The following is a 17,503-nucleotide window of genomic DNA, read 5'->3' on the forward strand; positions in this document are numbered from 1 at the left end:
TCTTTGAAACTGACCATTAAGTCTATATTGCCTCTCCCTATACCTTCTGCGAAAATGCATCACCTCACACTTCTCTGTATTAACTTCCATCTGCTACACGTCTTCCCATTCTGCTAGCCTTTCTATGTCCTGTTGCAGTCGATCGGTATCATCAACACTGTTTCTCCAATATCGCAATTTTCGAAATGAAATGTTTATACTAAAATAAATAACTCATTGTTATTCAGTTAGTACCTTTTTCACAGCTCAGGACATCCCCAAATGGGATTTGAAGCCAAGTTCGGGGTCACAGGCGGCACGAGCTGAGCGTGGGGATGGAGCCGAAGACATCAGAAACTATCAGTCGCGGTCACTGAGACGTGCACAAGTACTGTGGCATTACCCACTGCAGGACAAAAGGGCAAAGGCGGGTGGCGATTGTTATGATCAATAACATGTCATTCTATAGTGGACACTAGGTGGAGCCATAGAGCTGTATATAGCTGTATGTATAAGACTACACTACCCAGCTGTATGTATATTAAGACTACATTACCCATGAGGCACTAGGCTACCCACAAGGCAGCAGTCAAGATGGATGCCTCTACAGATACTGTACCTAGTCCACATGTGCTCAATGAAAGTGTCTAGCAAAAGCTAGCTGTGTTCATAATAAGAATGTCTACTTATTAATGAACACAAGGGCTATATTTGCGTGAAGTCAGGTCGGCCATGTTTGTCTGACTTACTGTGTGTCGACCACGATTGTGCTGTGTGATGCGGCGGCCATGATTTCCTGAAATTTTCGACCGTGTTTGATTGACATCAGGTCGGCTATGTTTGTATGCCTTGCGTTGGGTCACCCATGATTGTGTGATGTACGATGTATCGGCCATGTTTGTGTGACGTGTGGTCTAAATAGTACGAAGCAGTACATAATGTTTACAGCAGGCTAACTGAATGTGCGACCCATGTGGTCTGCGCTGGAGTTTATGCTCTACACGAGCCTCCTCCCACCCCTCTTTAACACCCAATTGAGATGCTACATGCAGAATTCTGTAAAAGTATCCTCCGGACTCAAAGGAAAACAGTAAACAATGCATGCAGGGCAGAACTAGGTCAATATCCATTAATAATCACTATCCAAAAAAGAGCCACCAAATTTTGGAAACACCTAGAAATGAGCAACCCCCAATGCTATCACTACGACGCCCTGAAATGCCAAGAGATGACCATAAAGAAGAATACCCTCAGTCAACTAGTCCTGGGACTCAGTGAAGTAACTACTAACACTACTAACAATAACCAGCCCCAGGACAGTGACAGCGTAACACAACGTATTCGACCTTACACAATCGTCGCTAAGCAAAAGGAAAAATATCTGACATATTGGGCAGAAACAACAAAAACCCAAAGCAAACTCAATTGCTACTTCGCCCTAAACAGACAATACAACATAGCTGATTACCTGACCATGGTAAAGGACAGCAAACTGAGAAAAATCTTGACAATGTACAGACTTAGTGAATATAGCCTGGCGATCGAAAAAGGTAGACACAGGCAGACCCGGCTACCAAGAGAGGACAGGATATGCTCTCACTGCAGTCAGGGAGTGGTGGAGACAGAGATGCACTTCCTCACAGCTTGTAGAAAATATCAGGGCATAAGGGAGAATTTCTACCCAAAATTTACAAAAATATGCCCTGAATTCAGACATTTGATTGACGACCAAAAACTCCCATACCTACTAGGGGAAGAGAGAGATTGCGTAACATGAGCGGCACACTATGTTACAGCTTGCCATAAACAGAGGGACAACCACTAAAGGTAAGAGTATATATAAATTATATGAAAGTATATTTATACACTCATATGTTTATACACTGTACGGATAGATCTGTATTTTTGTGAACAAACATGAATGTTTTCCGATGCTTTGGCAACATAAGATGTAACTTGTCATGCCAATAAAGCGATTTGAATTGAATTGAATTGAATACATCCTTCCATTCATTCTTACTCATGTGCTTATCTAGTATAAACTTAAATGCATCTTTGTTATTCGCCCCAACTGATCCCTGTGTTATCCACTTCCACAATCTAACCACTCTCTGGGTTAAGAAGTCGCTCCTGAATTCCATTTGGTATTAATAAGGGACTATTTTATATTTCTGGCCCTACAGTTGCTCCCTATCAAACACTTTCATTATCGTAAAGAGCTCGATGAGTTCACCCCTCGGTGTTCTCTTTGCTACAACCTGATGAGCTTTTCTTGATAGTTAGAAACTCTCACTTCTGGTATCATACTAATAAATCGACCTTGCACCATTCGGCCCCTCGAGCCTGCTCCGCCATTCAATGAGATCGTGGCTGATCATCCAAATTCAGTACCCTGTCCCTGCCTTCTCCCCATGTCCCTTGATCCCTTTAGCATCAAGAAATATATCCAACTCTTTCTTGAATGTACTTAATGAACTGGCCTCCACCGCCCTCTGTGGCAGATAATTCCACAGGTTCACCACTCTCTGGGTGAAGAAATTCCTCCTCATTTCAGTCCTAAATGGCTTACCCCTTATCCTTAGACTGTGACTCCTGGTTCTGGACTCCCCGGCCATCATAAGCATCCTCCCTGCATCTAGTCGGTCCAGGCCTGACAGAATTTTATCGGTTTCGATGAGAGCCACTCTCAATCTTCTAAACTCCAGTGAGTATAATCCCAATCGACACAATCTCACCTCATACGTCATTCCTGCCATCCCAGGTATCAGCCTGGTGAATCTTCGCTGCACTCCCTCCATGGCAAGAACATTCTTCCTCAGGTAAGGTGAACAAAGCTGCACACAATACTCAAGGTGCGGTCTCACCAAGGCCCTGCACAACTGTAGCATGACATCCTTGTTCCTGTACTCGAACCCTCTTGCTACGAAGGCCAACATACCATTTGCCTTCTTAACCGCCTGCTGCACCTGCATGCTTACCTTCAGCAACTGGTGCACAAGAACACCCAGGTCTCGTTGCACTTCCCCTTCTCCCTATCTATTGCCATTCAAATAATAATCTGCCTTCCTGTTTTTGCCACCAATGTGGATAACCTCACATTTATCCACGTTATAGTGCATTGGCCATGTTTCTGCCCAATCACCCAATCAGTCCAAATGGTAGTGGATACAGGACCCTTTAATGATTTCTCCTAAATCCACTGAAACCCATCGGAAATCAAATCAAATCAACTTTTATCGTCATCGTTAGCGCACGAGTGCAGTACAACGAAATGTAGGCTCGCGGCTCCTGAGAGTGGACATTTAGATTAAGACATTTCAACGTTCGACATTCACTTGGCTTGCAATACATTAACGTCAACATAACCGTGATAAAGCGCATCGGCAGATGTGCAGGCTTTAGAGTTTATTTGTGGAGTTCATTGGGACGACAGCCCCGGGAAAGAAGCCGTTCCTAAATCTGGTCGTACGGGTGCAAATGCATCCGTAGCGTCTCCCAGACGGCAGGAGGGCGAACAGACCGTGGCTGGGGTGGGCAGCGTAGTGTCCGTGTGTAGATAAAGACACTGAAGACAGGAGTTGGCTCATAGGTACTTACTAAGCAAGTCTGCGGGGGGGGGTTTCTAAAGGATATACACAATACACAGGCTTATATAGCCAAGTGGCAATTACCGGCATTACGCACACCTGGGGCTCTTAAAGGCACATACACCACAATTCCTCCCCTTCTAGCTAACTAGTACATCATATTTTAAGTAATTATTAATTACATGTTATATGCAAAATAATATACATTGCTGTATTAATTAATTATAAGTTAGTCTCTCAGGAGGCTTCCTGACTCGGTCCGGATAACGCCTCGGGGGTGTAGTAGTTTCTGGTGGTGTAGTAGGTTCTTCTGGCAAGGCTGAGTCGGCTTGAAGGCCAGTGTCGGGTTCATCGGGCTCCAGTATCACCGGATCGGAGGTAGATATGGGTATCTCTACTTCATCGTTAGATGTATAGAGTGGTGGTGTAGGTTGTCCCTTTTCGGATGACTTGATGATTTGGTCAGCATGGCGCCTTATTATGCTGTCTCCGATGTCCACGGTATACATCAGTGGTCCTAATCGTGTGCAGATAGTTCCAGGCTGCCATTTCTCGGTACGGTAGTCCCGGGCCAAAACCGGTTGGCCTTTCATTCATGCCCTGAAACTGCCGGTTCTCCACGTCCCTTCGGATGTTGGGCTTGACCAAACCCAGCTGGCATCTTAGGTTTCTATTGTAGAACATCATGGCGGGAGTTTGGTTAGTAACCATATGCGTTGCATTCCTATATGCAAATAAGAAGTTATCCACCTTGTGCTGAAGTTTTATGTCTTCATTACCCATGGCCTTGATGGCCTTCTTGAAGGTCTGGACAAACCTTTCAGTCAATCCATTGGTGGCGGGATGGTATGGGGCGGACATGTAGTGCTTTACCCCATTGTTCTTTAAGAACTTTCTGAATTCTTCGGACACAAATTGCGGTCCATTATCAGAACATATCTGCTCCGGCAGCCCATTCCTGGCAAATATGGTCCTTAATACTGTGATGGTTTTTTCCGTGGTGGTGGAGGACATCTTTATTACCTCCGGCCACTTGGAGTGTGCATCAACTGCGATTAAGACCATTGAGTCCATAAATGGACCAGCAAAGTCGATGTGCACCATTTGCCAGGGAGATGAGGGCCACTCCCATGGATGTAGAGGGGCCTGTGGCGGAGCATTTTGGACCTTCTGGCATCCTAGGCAGCTCTTGATCATGTCTTCGATGTTTCCATCGATACCTGGCCACCATACAAACGCCCTAGCTAGGTTCTTCATTTTCACTCCACCCAGATGCCCCTCGTGAAGCTCCTTTAGTACTTTATCCTGGAGTTTGGGTGGAATCACCACTCTGGATCCACACATCAAGGTTCCTCGGCACACTGACAGCTGTTCTCTTCTTTGCGAGAATGCTGGCAACAGTGGTTCGCCATGTGCTGGCCATCCCTTCACTGTTAAATCGTAGACCCGTGAGAGAGTAGGGTCATTTCTTGTCTCCCTTTCAATGGCAGAATTTGTCACCGGTAGACATTCCACTATGGTAGAGTGGAATATCTCTACTGGGTCTACTGTAGGTGCCTCTTCTATCGTTGTCAACGGTAGGCGTGATAAACCGTCAGCATTCCCATGCTGTTTTGACCCTTTGTATTCAATGTTGTATTGGTGTGCCCCTAGAAAAAGGGACCACCTCTGTAGTCTTTGTGCCGTCATAATGGGGACACCTTTTTTAGGGTTGAATATGGAGATGAGGGGTTGATGGTCAGTCAGCAAGGTAAATTTTTGTCCGTGTAGGTAATGGTTAAATTTCTTCACTCCCCATACCAGGCTGAGTGCTTCCCTGTCTATCTGGGCATAGTTACGCTCAGCTGAGTTCAATCAGCGTGACGCAAAAGCTATCGGTCGTTCCGAGCCATCAGGGAATCTATGGGACAATAGCGCTCCTATGCCGTAAGGGGATGCATCGCACGCCAGTCTGATTGGTAGTGATGGGTTGTAATGAGCCAAAATTTTCTCGGATGTGATTAAGTCTTTACATTTATGGAAGGCACGTTTACAGTCTTCGTTCCATTTCCAAATCACTCCTGTCTGTAGAAGATCATTAAGAGGGTGTAGAATAGTTGATAAGTTCGGTAAAAATTTATGATAGTAATTTATTAATCCCAGGAATGACCTTAATTGTGAAACATTTTCAGGTGCTGGGGCTTTTATAACTGCTTCAATTTTCTCAGGTGACTTATGCAACCCTTCCTTATTAATTATGTGGCCACAATATGATATCTGGTTTTGGAAACATTCGCACTTGGGGCGATTTGCTCGTAGGCCCCGTTCTTTCAGCCTAGTGAGCACCTGCTCCAAATTGGCAAGGTGCTCGTTGTTGTTTTCTCCTGTTATAAGGATGTCGTCTAGGTAGCATTGAGTCCCTGGAATCCCTTGCAGGACTTGCTCCATAGCTCTTTGCCAGATAGCTGGAGCTGATGCTATTCCAAAAACCAGTCGATTGTACTGGTACAGGCCTTTGTGTGTGTTTATTGTGAGATACTTTTTAGAGGTCTCCTCAACCTCCATCTGTAGATATGCCTGTGCCAAGTCAATTTTTGTGAAACGTTTCCCTCCGGATAGTGAGGCGAAAATATCTTCTATCCTCGGAAGAGGATACTGTACTGTGTGAAGGACCGGGTTTTCAGTCACCTTAAAGTCCCCACAGATGCAAATTTTTTTCTGTTCCTCAGAGTTATTTTTCAATGTTTTTTTCATGACTGGAACGATGGGTGTTGCCCATTCGCTCCAATCTATTTTGGATAATAAGCCTGTCTTTTCCAAATTCTTCAGCTCTGCCTCGACTGCCGGACGTATTGCGTATGGCACCGGTCTTGCCTTAAAAATTTTTGGAATTGCTCTATCTGCCACTTTTATTGAGGCGGTGATGCCTTGCAAGGTTCCTAGTTTCTCTTGAAACACTTCTTTGGTGTTGGCCAAGATGTCTTTTAATCGTTCAGGTATGATGTCATCATTGTTTTTTTCCTTACTGGTCACCGTCAGTGCCTGAATGGAGTGCCAGTCTAAACGTATCTTCCTCATCCATTCACGTCCCAACAACGGTGGACCACCATCTTGTAGAATGTATAAATACAACTTTTGTATTTCTTTGCCGTTGTATACCACAGGCACCCTTATTTTTCCTTTGGGGTAGACTTTCTGCCCCGTATATGTTTTTAAGATAACGGATGTGTCTTTTAGAGGTATATGCGAAAATAGCCTCTCGTAATCTCGTCGATTTATTATGGTTAGAGCTGATCCTGTATCTAGCTCCATTTTAACTGCGGACCCTGCTATTGTGAGGGTAACCTAAATGGTTTGGTAATCCTCTTTGGCAAGTACATTATGTAATTTGAGACAGCTTAGTCTCTTGTTTCCGGAGTCGCTATCGTTATTCTGGTCTTCGGAGCTATTGTCCGTCATCATTTGTACCTTCCTGTACTTTTCTTTATTGATTTTTTGTTTTCTGTCAGTGGATTTATTTTGTCCAGATTGGCATACCCGTGCAATGTGTCCAATCTTACCACATTGCCTGCATGCTTTGCCCTTGAACCAGCAGTCCCTCTGGTTATGGGTGGATCTGCCGCAGCGATAACATCTTCCGAACTCCTGTGTCATTTTATGGGTGCCGAAGTCCTGTGTCTCTTGTTGTATCTCTGCAGCTCCTTTTGCTGCTGCTTCGTATGATACAGCCATAATGAAAGCTTTGTCCAATGTGAAATCTTTTTCAGAAAGCAGTCTTTTTTGTGTTCCTTCACTTAAGAGACCGCAAACAAATTTGTCTCGAAGATAATCCGATAGTCCTGCTCCGAATTGGCAGTACTTTGATAGCTTTCTTAATTCGTTTAGGTAATCAGCGTTACTTTCATTCTTGTGTTGATTTCTCTTGAAGAACTTGAATCGTTCCGCTATCAGCAGCGGTGTTGGGTTTAAATGCTCCTGCAGGGTATCAACAATTTCTTTAAAAGTCTTGTCCTTTGGTTTGGCTGGAGTGATTAAATTTCGTAACAGCCCGTATGTCTTCGCGCCAATTATGTTCAGAAGTACTGAAGCTTTTTTTTCATCTGTTATTCCATTTGCAGTGCAATAAACCTCTACTCTTTCCACGTATGTGGTCCAATCTTCTATTTCGCCATCAAAAGCCTCAATATTACCAGATTTAGGCATTTCAGAAAAGATATGGCGCTTCCCGCGCTTTTTTTTTTCTCTCTGTAGCAACGATATGGCGCTTCCCGCGCTTTCCCGCCGCTGCTACCGATAACAACGCTGTTTTACTGTGGTTTCCGTTTATTCACTGTTGGAGACTCGTTCCGACAGAGGTCTAAACGCTGACCTGCTTGCCGCGCCGGCCGTCTCTCGAGTGCACCCTCCCAGTCCGTTATTGCTTGCCTCCGATTTCGCTGCCTGTCTCAGCTGTAGAGCCCGCCGCTGGAGCTCCAGCCTGACGCCCAGGAAGGATTAGCGCAGTACCTGTCACCAGCTTGGCCAGCTGGTGAAACCACAGTTTCTCTTACTTCCTTGAGTCTTCTGGACGCTGGAGGAATCGATGTCCTTGAGGTGCTGCCGAATTGCAGGTAAGTCCGTTTCCACTTCGTCGCCACTGTAGTGTCCGTGTGTAGATAAAGACACTGAAGACAGGAGTTGGTTCAAAGGTATTTACTAAGCAAGTCTGGGGGGGGGGGTTTCTAAAGGATATACACAATACACAGGCTTATATAGCCAAGTGGCAATTACCGGCATTACGCACACCTGGGGCTCTTAAAGGCACATACACCATAATTGCTCTTAAAGGCACATCAACCACAGGCAGGGTCTTTGACGACGGACCGCGACCTCCGTAAACAGTGTTTCTGGTATATGCGCTCTGCGGTCGGCAGCCGGGTGCCGGTAATGCGTCGGGCAGTTTTGACTACCCGCTGCGGGGCTTTCCGGTCACGGTAGCTACAGCTGCCGTACCACACCGTGAGACGGTTCGTCAGGATGCTCTCTATTGCGCAGCGGTAAAAGTTAGAGAGGATCAGGGGCGACAGGTTACATCCCTTCAGCCTCCTTAGGAAGGACCGCCATCATTCATCCCCTTCAGCCTCCTGGAGGCGATGGGCATGAACGACGGTAGTCCTTTCTCCCTGGTGGAGAAGACTACCCAGTTAGCAGGGGAGACCCCGCAGGCTTTCGCAGACAGGTTGCGGCCTGCGTACAGGAGCGCCCGTAATGGGGATCTCGACCGGGTTAACACGAACCAGGACGAGCCGGTGAGCCGGCTCGCCGCCTCCGGAGTCCGGCGGCAGACAGCTCGCCACGGTTCAGAGCCGAGGCCGAGCTGCGGTTCGACCCAAAGGGCCCCCCGAGTCACCGAGGAGACAGCGGTCAGACAACTGACCCCGGCATACGGCGACGGTAGAGGGGCAGAAGAACCGCAAACAAAAGGAAAGGTTCACGAGTTAAAACCCAGCCGGCGTAAGCAGGAACGGCACCAGGAAGGGGATCACCCTTCCGACACGAGGCGTCACTGCTTCGGGCGTGGGAAAAGAGGGCATCGGAGAAGGGACCGTCGAAATCCTTGGAAGGATAGTGCGGGTTAAGCTCCCCAGCTCCCGGCCCAAAGACAGAAACACCGACCTCTACCCCCCCCGCAGTCGATTCGTCCGTAGCTGCGCTTCGAGTTTGGTCGGCTGACCCGGGGAAGGTAGCCACAGCCACGGGTGCTTTAACCCCATCTGCCCCGTACAACCCAGACCTACGACTAGAGCCAGCGCAGCCCGTCGACTCGCGTCCCCTCGAATACGACGAGGGGGGGGCAGGCCCCGTGTTAAGACGGGAGCGGAGACGGTGCAGGGGAGATATTCGGCGGACATCGGAGCTTCCGGCGCGGAGGTCCGTTCGGAAGACCCGACCGATTCACCCAGGTCTGAGGAGGTCCCGTTCAGCCGGGCGGGAGTCACAGGGAGCGAGCAGGCCGGGGAAAGGTCCAAACCGTTGGCCATAGATTTAGGATCCCTCCCTACCACGCGGGAGGGCGGCCCAAGGACCGACGAGGTGGCCGAGCAGAGGGCTAGGGAAAGGAGAGTTCCGGGATCCCTGCAGAGCAGGTGCGGTAGCCGCAATCCGGGACAAGGGAGGCACACAGGGGGTGGCTTGGGCCCCCGCACCTAAAGCAGGTCCGAGCCCAGGATTCCGTCCTCAAGGCCATCCTGGTAAAGAGAGAGAGAACGGGGAGCCCGCAGAAGGCCTGTTCGGGGCAGCGGACGAGACTGGAAAACAGGCTGCCGGTTACATTGTCCGGCGTAAACTGTTTAAACCCGAGAAAGGGGAACGGCCAGCAAAGGCCGACCGCGTTCAAACTAGAGAGCGTCAGCCTGCGGCCGCGGCAGACTCGCAGACCGCAAAGGCGGGGGCGGCGGCTCGCGTCACCAGCGAGGCCCCCCCGCCAATTACTTGGGACACGTCCCCAGTGGCCGGAGCCCTAAGGAGGTTCTTATGTTCATTAATAACGAGTCATTCTTATTATGAACACAGCTAGCTTCTAGCTAGTCATTTATTCGGTACACGTTCTCTGGGTACAGTATCTGTAGAGATGCAGCACGTGTGCTCCTGTGTGCAGGCTGCCATCTTGACTGTTGCCTTGTGGGTAGCCTAGCCTCATGGGTAACGTAGTCTTAATATAATATACAGCTGTGTAGCGTAGTCTTATACATACAGCTCTACAGCTCCACCTAGTGTCCGCTATAGAACGACATGCTATCGATCACGACAGAGGTCTCCCGGCATACCACCGCAGAAACTCCCATGGTCAACCGAGTGTCAATTTAAATGGATCCAGCCGCAGGAGAGCCCTTAACAGAAAGGGAAAAGCCAAAGGCCAGGGACCAGTCTAAGGACACAGCTCCCCAGCCTACAGCCTCCAAAGGTGAGGGACTCACAGGAGAGGTAGCGTCGGGCAGAGAGAGAGAGAGAGAGAGTGAGAGAGAGAGAGAGAGAGGAGGGTCCCCAGCCTTTATCCCAACTCTCTGCCTTATCTTAGATAGCCGAGCCTCCACCCACGCCAGAAGATGAGCCCAATCCCGTGATTTTTGTCATCCGGAGCGAGAATCTTTGGCGCGGCACCTCGTCAAATGCCCTTTCGGAAGTATAAAGACACGACGTCCACCGGTTCCCCTCTCTCCACCCTGTACGTTACTTCCTCCAAAAACTCCAGCAAATTTGTCAAACACGACTTCCCCTTCGTGAAACCGCGCCGAGTTTGTCCTATTAAATGACGTGGATCCAAACGTCCCGTTACTGTCTCCTTAATAATGGACTCTAACATTTGACCGGCCGCAGATGTCAGGCTAACAGGTCTACAGTTACCAGCCTTCTGCCTACGACCCTTTATAAATAAAGGGTGTCACATTAGCAGTTTTCCAATCTGCCGGCACCTTTGCTCAGTCCAGTGAGTTTGGGACATTTATGACCAACGCATCCGCAATGCCTACCGCCACTTCCCTCAAGACCCTAGGATGCAAGCCGTCAGGTCCAGCGGATTTATCCGCCTCGAGTCCCATTATTTGACCGAGTACCACTTCCTCAGTGATCTTCATCGTATTGAGTTCCTCCCCCACTAGAGTCCCCTGTTTGTCCAGTGTTGGGATCTTCTTAGTGTCCTCTACTGTAAAGACCGAGACAAAATCATCGTTCAGTGTTTTTGCCATCTCCATGTTTCCCACCATTAATTTCCCGGTCTCATCCTCTAAGGGACCAACATTGACTCGAGCCACCTTTTGTCTTTTGATATAACTGCAGAAACTTGGACTGTCTGTTTTGATCTTTTGGCCGAATTTACTTTCATCATCTATCTTCCCTTTCTGAATCAATCTTTTAGTTCTTTTTTGCTGTCTTTTAAAGGCTTCCCAATCCTCTATCCTCCCACTAGATTTGGCGACCTTATTGTAATGATATCAGCAAATAGTGATGTTATTTGCCTGTTCGACGACGATGCCTCAATAGCATGACGATTGCAGGTATCGATGACTTATACCTGACCGGCAGAGGTCACGTGACCGCGAGACGCCAGGCAGAGAGTTTCACTTTCAGTTTCATTCTCGATGCATCACAGCACGGTGTGTTCTGTAAAGGCTGTTCCAAAGAGTCGAATAGACTTTAGATTAAAAAGACATCTCTTTCAGGAATGAGTCGCTATTGAACCCACAAAGAAATCAAGACACTTACATGCCCTTGTTTTGAGTCGAATACTATCCTTCATTTCCGGACTTAGCCATGGATGGCTGTCTTTTCTCGGACACCCCTTTCTTCTCAGCGGAAGAGATTTGTTTGGCAAGTTGTCAAATAGCTCCTTCGGTGCACACCGCCGATCTGCCACCGTTCCGCCCGTCTGAACGACCCGTCTATCTCGTCCTGCACACCGAGGCTACCCTCCTCGCTATCGACCACCTGAAATAAAGAAGAGATTGGCCTTTCTAATCTAGGCTCGATTAACTTGAACAAATCCAGTAGCACATCTTTCAACACCCAGGCTCCGAGCATGACTGGAGAGAACCGAATTGAAGACGGCCACCACAAATCACCTGACATGAACTACCAATGAGTTGACAGCATATATCTCAAGGTCGAAACAAACAACCAATTACCAGACTTCTTACTAACACAGAGAACAACCACCACATTCACCAATCACAAGACTTCTTATTAAACATAGGAATAATCACCACACCACCCTGCCGATTTCGGCATCATCCGCGAACTTACCGATCGGACCTTTGACATTCACATCCGAGTCGTTAACGTAGACCACAGACAGATAGCTGGCAACTCGATATCTTCCCATCACAATCGCAAGGCTCGACTTTTCTCGTCAAGCTCGACCAAAAGACTCTCGTCGTAAAACTGAAAAAGACAACACAGAAACGGAAGCACACATTAGTATACAAGCGCATCACTGATACGCGTACACAAATCGAGGCACGCCCGAGCGACACAGTACATTTGGCACGTCAATGAGCAAACACGTGCAAACACAGCTTACTGCGAAGATACATTGAGCAAACCGGAAGGCATTCTCTTTCAATTAGCCCTGGAGAGAGTGCCTCAAAAGACAGCTACTAGTTAACCGGCCAGACAGAGAGCGAGCACTTCACGGCTAGCCGTGTAAGTTTGCTTGCAGAGAAAAGTGACAAACTCAACATTTCCTGCAACATACAGTGTACACTAATCATCGATAACATTCTCAAGTCCTTACAGACAAAGAATATCCAGGACTCGGGCATGGGAACCAGACAACTTCCCGGAGCAAGTGCCGCCGTAGGTCTGCAGTTTACTCGACCGCACTGACGTAAGGATTTCGGGGGCTTCTTTAAACCGGTTTAAAGTAATTGTCCTGCTCTTGCAGCCTTTGCCTGCACATCAGACCAATTCCAATAAAACCACTTTGAAAACAGCGGTTTGGAATCGCGACCCCTCCTTTAGTTCCGAGCGGAGGAACTTATAAGTAATGATATGAAAACGGAACAAGCGGTTTGGACGAGAGCCAAAAATCAAGCTTCATTAACTGAAAGAAACTACCATCACACTATCAAACTAGCCCACACGAACACAGTAAAATGGTAAAACTATATAACAAGGGGGTACACACGGCAAAAAGGAGGGATACAATGGCTACAATGTTATTTAAACAATCTTAGCAATTCCCTTAAATCACCATCCCCCTTTACTCCTGCTAGGTTGCCTTGTGTGGAGTCAGAAACTCTGCTCACATGTTGAGAGAGAGAGAGAGAGAGAGAGAGAGAGAGCTCACCTATGGTCCCAGGAAGTCAAGAGAGCGAGCTGGCTTCTCAACCTATCTTGATATCTGGCGAGCCCCCCCTGCCGTTCTGCCTTGCAAGGGCTGCGTGCAAAAATTCCCCACCCAAAAGGGTCGAAAGCTGTGATAGGCTAACTCAAAGTGGTTAGATTGAGTGAATGCGATTTGCAGAGCTCCCTGTGCTGAAACAAAAAGGGAGATACAGCTGCTCTATTGTCCAGCACTGGGTGATTGGAAACCCATTGCAATGTGAACGCTTCCCATTCAAGGTGCAAAAGTCTCTTCTGCAGTTTCAGGTGTATCTGAACAAATGCTAATAGCATTCAGTTGCTTTGTAAACAAAGCATTGTCCTTTGTCTTCATTGAACCTTACTTCCAGACACAGGAAGCTACATTCCAAGCCTTTTTGTCTCGGCCACGTGGCGACTGCCATTCGATCCCTGGAAATTTAAAAGCACATCGCCCAGGGATACTTTAATCCAAAAAAGGAATCTTCGGAACTGTCAATTATTGCGAAGTCTCACACATACTGCGCTCGACAGCACTCGACTGCACTTTGACCGCAGTCGCTAGGTACCAAAGAGCCAGCGGGTGGCAGCGCACAATGGGAATCGACCCAACTTACTGCAACCCCTGAATTCACTGGAAAACTCACATCAATCGCTACAGAGAGACAGCACACCAGGGGTAATGCAGAGATGACAACCTTGGAGGTGCTGCTCTTTAATCTTCTACCTAGCTCCCTCAATTCTTGCCACAGGACCTCATCCCCGAATTCCCACACAGAGCGAGAGGAGCACGTCGCGGGGCTGGGCTCTCCCGGCACGGCCCACCCCTGGAATCCACTTCAATTCAATTCATTCAATCCCACCAGTAAAGTCAGTCTCACCTGGTCTCCGGAGCCCCTCGCAGGCCCGCTGTGCCGCCGAAGCTCCTCGCCCTCGCCTCCCCTAACTCCCCCAACTGCCGGCACTCTGTTCGAACCCGCACTCCCTGCAGAACGCACTGGCGAGCCTCTCTTTATAGGCCCTGCAAGCCAGACTTGCTGAGCCGAACTGCAGGAGAAGCAGCTTCATCAGATGACTGCACTCGCCCTTGTTAACTGCCTTCAGCTGCACCGAGTTGCTTGCCTCTAGATTTAAGCCTTGCAGCGCCGGGACAGTGTCGAGGGAGCCTCCCTCTGCCTTTAACCCTTGCAACGCCTGCCCCCCGGGCGCGACCGACTTCCCTCTGCCTTTAACCCTTGCAGCGCCTGCCCCCCGGGCGCGATTGACTTAACTCTGTCTTTAACCCTTGCTGCGCCTGCCCTGGGAGTGTTTGACGGGACAGTGTAGAGGGAGCTTCGCTCTAGATTTAACCCTTGCTGTACCTGCCTTGGGCGTGATTGACAGGACAGTGTTGAGGCAGCGATGGGGGCTCTCTCTCTCTCTCTCTCACACACAGAGTGGGTACAGGGGGCTCTCGCTCTCTCTCTCTGAGAGTGGGTACAGGGGGCGATGGGAGAGAGGGACTGAGTGACACGAGTGAGTTTACAGATATCTTGCTGAAAGAGGGACTGAGACTCCAATCAGTGGACAGATCTCGTCCCGAGAGAGAGAGAGGGGCCGAGAGACACCGGTCAGCGGACAGATATCTCCCCGAGAGAGAGAGGGGCCGAGAGACCCCGGTCAGCAGACAGATATCTCCCTGAGAGAGAGGGGCCGAGAGACACCAGTCAGCGGACAGATATCTCCCTGAGAGAGAGCGACCGAGAGACAGTCAGCGGACAGATATCTCCCCGAGGAAGAGGGACCGAGAGACAAGAATTCTGCACCCGCTAAGCCTTTCGCACTCTGACTATCCCGATTCATCTTGGGGAAGTGGAAATCCCCCACTATTATGGCCTTCTTCTTTTCGCACTTCTGAGATTTGCCTACATCTCTGTTCCTCCGTCTCCCCCTGACTGTCTGGGGGCCTACAGTACACGCCCAGCAAAGTGCTCGCCCCCTTTTTGTTTTGAAGTTCGACCCAGACGGCCTCATTAGAGGAACCCGCTAATATATCACCCCTCCTCACAGCAGTCATCGACTCCTTCGTTAATCTCGCGACACCCCCTCCCCTTTTGCAGCCCCCTCTGTCTCGGCCGAAGATTCTAGACCCCGGAATACGGAGCCGCCAGTCCTGACCCTCCCTCAACCACGTCTCCGTGATAGCGACAAGATCGTACTCCCACGTGTTCGACAACAACTTCAGTTCATCCACCTTATTCGCAAGACTCCTTGCATTCAAATAAATGCCTTCCAGCCTTGGCGTATTCCCTTTTGCCTTCATATATTTGCTCCGCCTTCCCAGCCGACTTGTTTTTTCCTCCCTCTTTGGCTGGAAATCACCCCCTACCATAGCTCCACTCTGTATCACATTGGTCGCTCCCTTTTAACCTCCGCTGCTTCGCCGGTCTCGGTCTGTGGAATTCGCTGCCCCAGAAAGCTGTGGAAGCTACATCATTCAATAAATTTAAAACAGAAAAAGAGATAGTTTCCTAGAAGGAAAGGCAATTAAGGGTTACGGGGAGCAGGCAGGAAATCGGACACGAGTCTAGGTTCGGGATGGTCACGGCCCTCTGGGTAGTGGAGTGGGCCCAGGGGCCGTGTAGCCTGATTCTGCTCCTACCTGTGTTCTAATTCGGTGTTAGCTTTCAGGAGATGGATTTATTCCTGTTCCTGGCTGGGGTGGAGATCGCCTTGACAGAAGGTAAGTACGATAGAAAATACAGGCACAGAGTGAGCTCCTGGAAGAATGTCGATCGCCTAGATGGCTCGGAGAGGAATCGCCCAGATTTCTGTCTCCCAAATTGGCCATTGGCTCTTTATCTGGTTTTTCGCCTCTCCCGGGAGATCACATGGGTTCGGCTGGATGCACAGTAATACGAGATTTGAGGTTAGGATCAGATCAGCCGTGATCTTATTGAACGGTGGAGCAGGCTCGAGGGGCCGATCGGCCTACTCCTGCTCCTATTTCTGACGTTCTTATGTCAGTAGCTGCAGCCGGATGCATTTCTGGCACACGTCTCGGTCAGGGACACGGACTTGGACCCATCCTCTTTCAGAGCATTCACAGCCAAACCACAAACAACAGTCAGATCACAGTCAAATTACTATGTCTCTTAAAAAGACAGAAACAAACAACACAGAAACACAACCCAGTAAACCGCACAACACCAAAACATCGTACAGATGGGCCAAAAACGACACGGAAAAAGACCAGAAAGCAATTAGCAATGAATCAACTCAAGCTCTCTCGGACACCTTTCCGGATACCATATACACTCACAATAAAGAAGGCGTAAACCGGGCAGTGAATAACCTCAGCAATATTTTGGATCATTTGGCAACAAGGTCAAACTTGAAAGCTCGCAAGAACAAACCCAAAACAAAAAACTATGAAAAATGCTTTGACCCAGATTGCCATAACATGAGGATAAAACTTGGAAAAATATCAAACCAAAAACACAGACATCCAGAAAATGAGGAATTACGCCTTACTTATTGTCAGACACTAACACAATACAGAAACACACTCAGAACCCAAAAAGAGCAAGATATTCAGAATACACTCAGCTCCATTGAGGAATCCATTGATTCCAATGGTTTCTGGGACAACTGGAAGACATTACACAGAAAACAACACGACGAATTGGCCATTCAAAATGGAGACACGTGGGAAAACCACTTGGAAAAATGAGAGCAGACAAACACACTGAGGCCAGAGCGACACCAAATATGCAAAAAACTGGAAAAGCTAGAAATGGCCAGAAAAGATAACCAAAACCCACTAGGCTCCATAATAACAAAAAAAGAACTTTCTGAAAAACTCAAGGACCTGCGACCAGGAAAAGCTTGCGGGCCAGACGGCATACGAAGCGAGATGATTAAACACACAGACGAGAAAATGAAACCGGCTATCCTGAAACTCTTCAACTTGGTTCTGAGTTGTCGGTGACTTCCCTGATATCTGGAACAAAGGACTCATAACGCCCATAGACAAAAGTGGGGACAAAGTCGACCCAAATAACTATCGAGGCCTCTGTGTAAACAGTAACCTGGGGAAGGTATTCTGTAGCATCATAAACAAAAGACTGATAAACTTCCTT

Source organism: Somniosus microcephalus, unplaced genomic scaffold, assembly GCF_052327205.1.
Source record: "Somniosus microcephalus isolate GS21.2 unplaced genomic scaffold, FLI_Smic_1.0 unresolved_chr6, whole genome shotgun sequence".
Lineage (NCBI taxonomy): Eukaryota > Metazoa > Chordata > Chondrichthyes > Squaliformes > Somniosidae > Somniosus > Somniosus microcephalus.